The 11081-nt window shown below is 37.1% G+C and overlaps 1 pseudogene; it reads right to left on the reverse strand.

Annotated features, from left to right (window-relative positions):
* Positions 1-10245: 10245 nt before the first annotated feature.
* LOC110742114 lies at positions 10246-10849 on the reverse strand (annotated as a pseudogene).
* Positions 10850-11081: the final 232 nt, after the last annotated feature.

The raw sequence follows: 11081 nt of genomic DNA on the forward strand, positions 1-11081 counted from the left end.
TGGTGATTGGAAAGCAGTGAGATCTTTGGTAAGTTTGAGGTTATACTGAGACCTATAGAGAGAACAGAATAACTTTAAAGTTAAAGTTGAAGGAAGAGAAGAAGCCTAAAATCAAAAGTGCTTTCTAAGAAACATGTTGAATAAATAAATATAAATCCATACTCAAGTACATAATAAAGGCACTGAACAAAAATATGGAAGGAAAAATTCTATGAAAGAGTTATCATACAAAAAGGGAAGATTGCCTACTAAAGAATAACAATTAGACTTCAGCAGAATTCATATCAGCAATAAATGCTAGAAGTCAATGGAAGATCATATCTTCATGGTGCTAAAAAAAACTATCAACCTATAATTTTATACCCAGATTAAGTATTATTTATTAGTTAAGGTGGATGGAGAGAATAACAAAATTTTCAGATATACAAATGTTAAGAAGGTTTACCACTCATAGAACCTTACTAAAAGAGATATTATAGGATGTTCTTTAGGAAAAAAAAAATTAAAATACTGGAGGAAAGAGTAGGTTAAAAAATAAGAAAACATAAAGTATAATTCATTATTTTTTTTTTTTAAATTTTATTTTTTTTAATTAATTTATTATTATTATACTTTAAGTTGTAGGGTACATGTGCATAACATGCAGGTTTGTTACATATGTATACTTGTGCCATGTTAGTCTGCTGCACCCATCAACTCGTCATTTACATCAGGTATAACTCCCAATGCAATCCCTCCCCCTCCCCTCCCATGATAGGCCCGGTGTGTGGCGTTCCTTCCTGAGTCCAAGTGATCTCATTTGTTCCAGTTCCCACCTATGAGTGAGAACATGTGGTGTTTTGGTTTTTCTGTTCTTGTGATAGTTTGCTAAGAATGATGGTTTCCAGCTGCATCCATGTCCTACAAAGGGCGCAAACTCATCCTTTTTATGGCTGCATAGTATTCCATGAATTATATGTGCCACATTTTTCTTAATCCAATCTGTGACTGATGGACATTTGGGTGATTCCAAGTCTTTGCTATTTGGGGCCATTGCTGCAATAAACATCATTAATGCGTGTGTCTTTATAGCAACATAATTTATAATCCTTTGGGTATATCCCCAGTAATGGGATGGCTGGGTCCATATGGTACATCTAAAAGTTCTAGATCCTTGAGAGTCGCCATACTGTTTTCCATAATGGGTTAGACTAGTTTACAATCCCACCAACAGTGTAAAGTGTTCTATTTCTCCACATCCTCTCAGCACCTGTTGTTTCCTGACTTTTTTAATGATCGCGTTCTAACTGGTGTGAGATGGTATCTCATTGTGGTTTGGTTGCATTTTCTCTGATGGCCAGTGATGATGAGCATTTTTTTTCATATGTCTGTTGGCTGTATGAATGTCCTGCTGAGAAATGTCTGTTCATATCCTTTGCCCACTTTTGATGGGGTTGTTTGTTTTTCTTGTAAATTTGTTGGAGTTCTTTGTAGGTTCTGGATATTAGCCCTTTGTCAGGATGAGTAGATTGCAAAAATTTTCTCCCCATTCTGTAGGTTGCCTGTTCACTCTGATGGTAGTTTCTTTGGTGTGCAAAAGAGCTCTTTAGTTTAATTAGATCATTTGTCGAATTTTAGCTTTTGCTGCCGTTGCTTTTGGTGTTTTAGACATGAAGTCTTTGCCCATGCCTATGTCCTGAATGGTACTTTTTGAAAAAATATTTTTCTTACAAATGGTAAAACTAAATCTCTAGCCATCAATAATAAGATGGGTGTTATTTTACGGATAGTAAAAGCATGATAAAGTCTTTAGTATGTTAGGGAAAAGGCCAAAATTAGGAAATGATTCTGTACAGTATTAAAAAAAAGACATAAATATATTATATGTCAAAGTGTTAAGGATAACTAGTGAAAAAAATTAAAAGCATCTACTGTCAAAATAAACAAAGAATAGAAATATAGAGAAAAATGTATCAATCCACATACTAACCTTCTTTTTATGAAAAAAGATAGTGAATACTGAAAAACACTTCATCTATATACTTCATATAAAAAAGACTTCTCAAAGAAAACCATAGAGAAGGTTTTAAAATAAAAAGATGGGAAAACTATACCAGGAAGACATTAAACAAAAGAAAACTGGTATAGTCACATTAACATTAAACCAAACAGATTTAAATGAAAAGCATTATTAAGGATAAGTAGGAATGTTACATTAAAACAGTCAGTGTAAAAAATTACAATCATCAGTATTATAAATCATAAATTTAAGTGCACCAAATAATATAGCCTCAAAACACATAAAACAAGATGTGTTACAAGGAAAAATTGTTAAACCAAGTATTAGATGAATATTAAACACAATTCTAGGAGGTTCCAAGATGGCCAAATAGGAACAGCTCCAGTCTACAGCTCCCAGCGCGAGTGACACAGAAGACAGGTGGTTTCTGTATTTCCAACTGAGGTACCAGGTTCATCTCACTGGGGCTTGTCAGACAGTGGGTGCAGAACAGTGGGTGCAGCCCACCGAGTGTGAGCCAAAGCAGGGCAAGGCATCACCTCACCCAGGAAGTGCAAGGGGTCAGGGAATTTCCTTTCCTAGCTAAGGGAAGCTGTGACAGATGGCACCCAGAAAATCGGGTCACTCCCACCCTAATACTGTGCTTTTCCAATGGTCTTAGCAATAGCACACCAGGAGATTATATCCTGCACTTGGCTCGGAGGGTCCCACGCCCACAGAGCCTCACTCATTGCTAGCACAGCAGTCTGAGATCAAACTGCAAGGCAGCAGTGAGGCTGGGGGAGGGGCACCCACCATTGCTGAGGCTTGAGTAGGTAAAAAAAGTGGCTGGGAAGCTCGAACTGGGTGGAGCCCACCACAGCTCAAGGAGGCCTGCCTGCCTCTGTAGATTCCAACCCGGGGGGCAGGGCATAGCCAAACAAAAGGCAGCAGAGACCTCTGCAGACTTAAACGTCCCTGTCTGATAGCTTTGAAGAGGTAGTGGTTCTCCCAGCACGGAGTTTGAGATCTGAGAACAGACAGACTGCCTCCTCAAGTGGGTCCCTGACCTCCGAGTAGCCTAACTGGGAGGCACCCCTCGGTACGGGCAGACTGACACCTCACACGGCTGAGTACCCCTCTGAGACGAAGCTTCCAGAGGAACGATCAGGCAGCAACATTTGCTGTTCAGCAATATTCGCTGTTCTGCTGCCTCTGCTGCTGATACCCAGGCAAACAGCATCTGGAGTGGACCTCCAGCAAACTCCAATAGACCTGCAGCTGAGGGTCCTGACTGTTAGAAGGAAAACTAACAAACAGAAAGGACATTCACACCAAAACCCCATCTGTACGTCACCATCATCAAAGACCAAAGGTAGACAAAACCACAAGGATGGGGAAAAAAACAGAGCAGAAAAGCTGAAAATTCTAAACAACAGAGTGCCTCTCCCCCTCCAAAGGAACGCAGTTTCTTTCCAGCAATGGAACAAAGCTGGACAGAGAATGACTTTGAGGAGTTGACAGAGGAACGCTTCAGATTATCAAACTTCTCTGAGCTAAAGGAGGAAGTTCAAACCCATCGCAAAGAAGCTAAAAACCTTGAAAAAATATTAGATGAATAGCTAACTAGAATAACCAATGCGGAGAAGTCCTTAAATGACCTGACAGAGCTGAAAACCATGGCATAAGAACTATGTGATGAATGCACAAGCTTCAGTACCCGATTCGAACAACTAGAAGAAAGGGTATCAGTGATTGAAGATCAAATGAATGAAATGAAGTGAGAAGTTTAGAGAAAAAAGAGTAAAAACAAATGAACAAAGCCTTCAAGAAACCAGGATATGTGAAAAGATCAAATCTACGTCTGATTGAATTGTGCCTATGAAAGTGATGGGAGAATGGAACAGAAGTTGAAACACACTCTGCGGGATATTATCAGGAGAACTTCCCAACTAGCAAGGCAGATCAACATTTAAAATTCAGGAAATACAGAGAATGCCACAAAGATGCTCCGCGGAAAGAAACAACTCAAGACCACATAGTGTCCAGATTCACCAAAGTTGAAATGAAGGAAAAAAATGTGGGCGTGAGAGGTTCGGGTTACCTGGGAAGCATCAGGAACTATTGTGGATCTCTCTGCAGAAACCTAAAAAGCCAGAGAGAATGGGGGCCAATATTCAAGCGTTCCTAAAGAGAATTTTCAACCCAAATTTCATATCTAGCCAAACTAAGTTTCATAAGTGAAGGAGAAATAAAATCCCTTTACAGACAAGCAAAATGCTGAGAGATTTTGTCACCACCAGGCCTACCCTACAGAGATCCTGGAAGGGCTTTAAAGCATGGGAAAAGGAACAGCCACCAGCCACTGCAAGGCATGCCAAATTGTAAAGACCATCAAAACTAGGAAGAAACTGCATCAACTAACAAACAAAATAACCAGCTAACATCATAGCCAGGCAGGACCAAATTCACACATAACAATGTGCTTGTAAATGTAAAATGGGCCTAAATGCTCCAGTTAAAAGACACAGACTGGCAAATTGGATAAAGAAGTTAAGACCCATCAGTGTGTTGTATTCCAGGGCCCATCTCATGCAGGGACACACATAGGCTCAAAACAAAAGGGATGGAGGAAGATCTACCTACCAAGCAAATGGAAAACAAAAAAAGGCAGGGTTGCAACCCTAGTCTCTGATAAAACAGACTTAAACCAACAAAAGATCAAAAGAGAGACAAAGAAGGCCATTACATAATGGTAAAGGGATCAATTCAGCAAGTAGAGCTAACAATCCTAAATATATATGCACCCAATGCAGGAACACCCAGATTCATAAGGAAGTTCTTAGAGACCTAAAAAGAGACTTAGACTCCCACACAATAATAATGGAACTTTTGCCCACTGTCAATATCCGACAGATCGAGACAGAAAGTTAACAAGGATATCCAGGATTTGAACTCAGTTCTGCGCCAAGCAGACCTAATAGACATCTACAGAACTCTCCATCCCAAGCCTTCTCAACACCACATCACACTTATTCCAAAATTGACCACATAGTTGGAAGTAAAAGCACTCCTCTCAGCAAATGTAAAAGAACAGAAGTTATAACAAAACTGTATCTCAGACCACAGTGCCATTAAACTAGAACTCAGGACTAAGAAACTCAATCAAAACCACTCCAACTACATGGAAACTGAACAACCTGCTCTGAATGACTGCTGAGTGCATGTGTGGAAATAAAGGCAGAAATAAAGATGTTCTTTGAAACCAATGAGAACAAAGATACAACATACCAGAATCTCTGGGACACATTTAAAGCAGTGTGTAGAGGGAAATTTATAACTAGAAATGCCCTAAGAAAGCAGGAAAGATCTAAAATTGACACCCTAACATCACAATTAAAAAGAACTAGAAGAAGCAAGAGGCAAGCATTCAAAAAGCTAGCAGAAGGCAAAGAAATAACTAAGATCAGAGCAGAACTGAAGGACATAGAGACACAAAAACCCTTCAAAAACTCAATGAATCCAGGAGCTGGTTTTGAGAAAAAAGATCAACAAAATTGATAGACTGCTACTTAAAATTTAATAAAGAAGAAAGAGAGAAGAATCAAATAGATGCAATAAAAAATGACAAAGAGGATATCACCACAGATCCCACAGAAATACAGAAAGCTAACATCAGAGAATACTATAAACACCTCTACACAAATAAACTAGAAAATCCAGAAGAAATGGATAAATTCCCTGGACACACACACCCTCCAAAGACTAAACCAGGAAGAAGTTGGAATCCCTGAATAGACCAATAACAGGCTCTGAAATTGAAACCCAATAATTAATAGTCTACCAACGAAAAAAGTCAGGACCAGATGGATTCACAGCGAATTCACAGAGGGTACAAGGGAGGAGCTGGTACCATTCCTTCTGAAACTATTCCAATCAATAGAAAAGAGAATCCTCCTAACTCATTTTTATGAGGTCTGCATCATCTGATACCAAAGCCTGGAAGAGACACAACAAAAAAGAAATTTTAGACCAATATCTCTGATGAACATCAATGCAAAATCCTCAATAAAATACTGGCAAACCAAATCCAGCAGCACATCAAAAAGCTTATCCACCATGATCAGAAGTGGGCTTCATCCATAGGATGCAAGGTTGAGTTCAACATATACAAATCAATAAGCGTAATCCAGCATATAAATAGAACCAAAGACAAAAACCACACATGATTATCTCAATAGATGCGAGAAAAGGCCTTTTCTATATATCAATAAATTAGGTATTGATGGGATGTATCTCAAAATAATAAGAGCTATTTATGGCAAACCCACAGCCAATATCATACTGAATGGGCAAAGAAACTGGAAGCATTCCTTTGAAAACTGGCAAAGACAGGAATTGCCCTCTCTCACCACTCCTATTCAGCATAGTATTGGAAGTTCTGTAGAACAATCCAGGCAAGAGAAATAAAAATTCAATTAGGAAATGAGGAAGTCAAATTGTCCCTGTTTGCAGATGACATGATTGTATATTTAGAAAACCCCATCATCTCAGCCCAAAATCTCCTTAAGCTGATAAGCAACTGTAAGAATCTCAGGATACAAAATCAATGTGCAAAATGACAAGCATTCTTATACACCAATAACAGACAAACAGAGAGCCAAATCATGGTGAACTCCCATTCTAATTGGCTAAAGAGAATAAAATGCGTAGGAATCAATTTACAAAGGGATGTGAAGGACCTCTTCAAGGAGAACTACAAACCATCACTCAATGAAATAAAAGGACACAAACAAATGGAAAGAACATTCCATGCTCAGGGATAGGAAGAATCAATATCATGAAAATGGTCATACTGCCCAAGGTAATTTATAGATTCAATGCCATCCCCATCAAGCTACCAATGACTTTCTTCACAGAATTGGAAAAATGCTTTTCAAAAGTTCATATGGGGAGACCAAGAAGCCCACATTGCCAAGACGATAAGCCAAAGAACAAAGCTGGAGGCATCCACGTTCCCTGACTTCAAACTATACTACAGGCTACAGTAACCAAAACAGCCATGGTACTGAGTACCAAAACAGAGATATAGACCAATGGAACAGAACAGAGTCCTCAGAAATAATGCCATACATCTACAATCATCTGATTTTCAACAAACCTGACAAAAACAAGAAATGGGGAAAGGAGTCCCTATTTAATAAATGGTGCTGGAAAAACTGGTTATCCATATGTAGAAAGCTGAAACTGGATCCCTTCCTTACACTTTATACAAAAATTAATTCAAGACATATTAGGAACTTAAATGTTAGATATAAAACCATAAAAACCTAGAAAACCTGGGCAATACCATTCAGGACATAGGCATGGGCAAGGGCTTCAAGTCTAAAACACTAAAAGCAATGGTAACAAAAGTCAACATTGACAAATGGGATCTAATTAAACTAAACAGCTTCTGCACAGCAAAAGAAACTACCATCAGGAAGTAAACAGGCAGCCTGGGAATGGGAGAAAATTTTTGCAATGCGACTCATCTGACAAAGGGCTTATATATCCAGAATCTACAAATAACTCAAACAAATTTACAAGAAAAAACAACTTAAAGAAATTGGGCGAAGGACATGAACAGACACTTCTCAAAGAAGACATTTATGCAATAGCGGACACATGAAACAATGATCATCATCACTTGCCATCCGAGAAATGCAAATCAAAACTACAATGACTTACCATCTCACATCAGTTAGAATGGCGATCATTAAAAAGTCAGGAAGCAACAGGTGCTGGAGAGGATGTGGAGAAATAGGAACAGTTTACACTGTTGGTGAGACTGTAAACTAGTTCAACCATTTGTGGAAGACAGTGTGGCAATTCCTCAAGGATCTAGAACTAGAAATACCATTGTGACCCAACCATCCCATTACTGGGTATATACCCAAAAGGATTATAAATCATGCTGCTATAGGAACACATGCACACATATGTTTTATTGTGGCACTATTCTAATGTAAAGACCTGAAACCAACCCAAATGTCCATCAATGTAGACTGGATTAAGAAAATGTGGCACATATACACCATGGAATACTATGCAGCCATAAAAAAGGAGGAGTTCGTGTCCTTTGTAGGGCCATGGATGAAGCTGGAAACCATCATTCTCAGCAAACTATCGCAAGGATGAAAAACCAAACACCGCATGTTCTCACTCATAGGTGGGAATTGAACAATGAGAACACTTGGTAACAGGAAGGGGAACATTACACACTGGGGCCTGTCGTGGGGTGGGGGGAGGGGGGAGGGATAGCATTAGGAGATATGCCTAATGTAAATGATGAGTTAATGGGTGTAGCACACCAACATGGCACATGTATACATATGTAACAAACCTGCATGTTGTGCACATGTACTCTAGAACTTAAAGTATTATGAAAAAAAACATAATTCTATCATAAATTGATAGATCAAGCAAGTAAAGTAAGAGCATAGATTTGAGTCTTGGAAAACAGTTTGTAAGTATATATATATGTGTGTGTGTGTATATATATACACACATATATATATTTATATACAGAAAGACAGAGAATGGCATGAACCCAACAGAGACCATAGTTTAAGTACACTTGGAACAATTACAAAAACTGACCAAACACTATGTCACAAAAATAATCTCAAAAAGTATGAGGAATTGATATCTCATATATCATATTTTATGACCACAATGCAATTAAATTCAAAAAACCTTAAAAATCAAAAGTAGTTCTATTTCTTTGCATAGCTTCACAGTTCCTCCTAAAATACTTTTAGGTTGGCTCTACCTCGAGTCTTTTAGGGATTATTCTCCTCAAGGTTAGACGCAAGTCCCATCAAAGCTTAAAACATTTTAGGATGCTAACACAGATATTTACCTTGTAAAGTTATGGGCAGTATATTATTGCTTTTGCACACTGACAGTCAGTCTGATTGCCAGAAAGATTTGATTGTTTGAGGTTATTGCTAGAAAAAAAAAAAGTTATATTTTATTATTGTCTCAGTTAAACCAGCTGGAAGACTGAAGCAAATAGAAGTATTCCACCTGCAGCCACTAAGAATTCTAATAAACGAAACCTAATACACTTAATTTCCAATTATATTCTATTAGCTGGACCTGTGGATCATATGTAATAAAATTACGGGAATTTCTTCAGGGTTAAAAATAAAATACAATTGAAGAATCTTTCACATGTGTATACTTTTGAAATTCAAGGGCTAAGAATTTCAGGTTAAAGAGAAGTCATAAGATAAATTTTTAAATGTTTAGAAAGTAAACTTTAACAAAAGAATGACATCAAAATTTGGGAGCTACAGCTAAAATGGCAGTTAGAGAAAATCAGTAGCTTAAATTCATTGTTTAAAATATTAAATGAATTCTAACTAAAGGTAAGCATTCAATGGAAAAGTTAGAAAAAAATATAATTAAACCTAAAGTATGAAGAGGAAAAGATAATAAATATGAGATAAATGTAGTGAAATAGAAAACAAAAAAATACAGAAGATCAATACACTGAAAAGAAGGTTGTTTCAAGAAATTAATAAAGCTCCTATCTTCAAATAAAGCCATATTCTGAGATAATTACAAGGGGAAAATGTACATAAATGCAATATTAAGTATGCAAAATCCTATATCACAGTACAGATTTTTAAAAATAAAATAATTCGGTGTTCAATTCTATTCAGGTCAGAACAGGAATAGGATCCCTGAATGGGCAGACTAGGAAGTAGGAATAGGAATTCTTAGGAAAGGAAGAATTAATAAGAAACCCAAATGACCAACAAATGAAGAGATGTTCATCTTCATTAATAAGCAAGAAAATGCAAGTTAAAATACAGAGTAATACTGTTTCATAATTTAGCATATCTATTCTCATTTCTATCTATTACTGTTTACACAGAAAATAAAAGAGAATTTTGAATAAAATAATTGGATTTAAGATTTGGCAAGCTTGTTCAGTATATCCTTAACATACAAACATCAACAGCATTCCTATGTATTATTAACTAATTTTTAAATGCTATTGAAAAAATACTCTATTCACAAGGAACAATAGTCATTAGGTATCTAGAAATAAGCTTAGCAAATATGTACAAGACATCTCTAGAGAACAATTTCACCACAATTTTGATTAAAATCCAAACAGGATTTTACATAAATCTTGACAAACTAATCCCAAGAGTCATATGACAATAGTAAAAAAATTACAAATAACTGGATACAGAGGCAGCATTGTTTGCCATATCAAATATCATAATCATGGTAAAATTACAGTTAATACTGCATGGTACTAGCATATGGCTAGATAAATATGGTCTTTCCATATATGCATAGTTTATTTCTGGACAATTTGTTCCACTTGCTTATGACAGATGTGATCTTACAAACCAGTGGGGGAAAATGTGGATTATACAACAAATGGTATAATAAAACAACCTTGGATTTCTAACCCTCATAATATGTGAATGCATTCTAGGTTGAAGAAAGACTTTTTTTGTATAAAACATTTATTTCTTGGTCTTTTGGGGGAATTGGATGCATCACTACTGTATTACAGGTGAGCCATTAATTCTGTAGCTTTATCAATATTAGCTGATTTTCTTTCATGACCTGCTGAGGAATCAGTTCATTCTGCAGAGGTTCAAAAGAAAGGCCCTTTGAGAAACATGCAAGTTCCTTTTGTATACTTACAAAAGCTTTACTCACTTTAACTTTTTCATCATTCATATTTATCCTCTTAATATTAGTAGTAACTGGTTTTGCTTTGTTTTTAGTCTTAAAGGTTTTTTTTTGGCTGGCTATGTAAAATACATTTCTGGACTTCTGTCCTTTTTTTTTTTTAAATTTTTATTTTCCTGAGATAAAGCCTCCTTCTGTCACAAAGCCTGGAGTGCAGTGGCAACATCAAGGCTCATTGCAGCCTCAACCTCCCACCTCCTGGCTCAAGTGATCCTCCCACCTCAGCCTCTCAAGTAGCTGGAACCACAGGCCCATGCCACCACACTTGGCTAATTAAAAAAAAATTTTTTTTACAGAGACGAGGGTCTCACTATGTTGCCCAGGCTAGTCTCAAACT

Source organism: Papio anubis, chromosome X (assembly GCF_008728515.1).
Source record: "Papio anubis isolate 15944 chromosome X, Panubis1.0, whole genome shotgun sequence".
In the NCBI taxonomy this organism is placed as follows: Eukaryota; Metazoa; Chordata; class Mammalia; order Primates; family Cercopithecidae; genus Papio; species Papio anubis.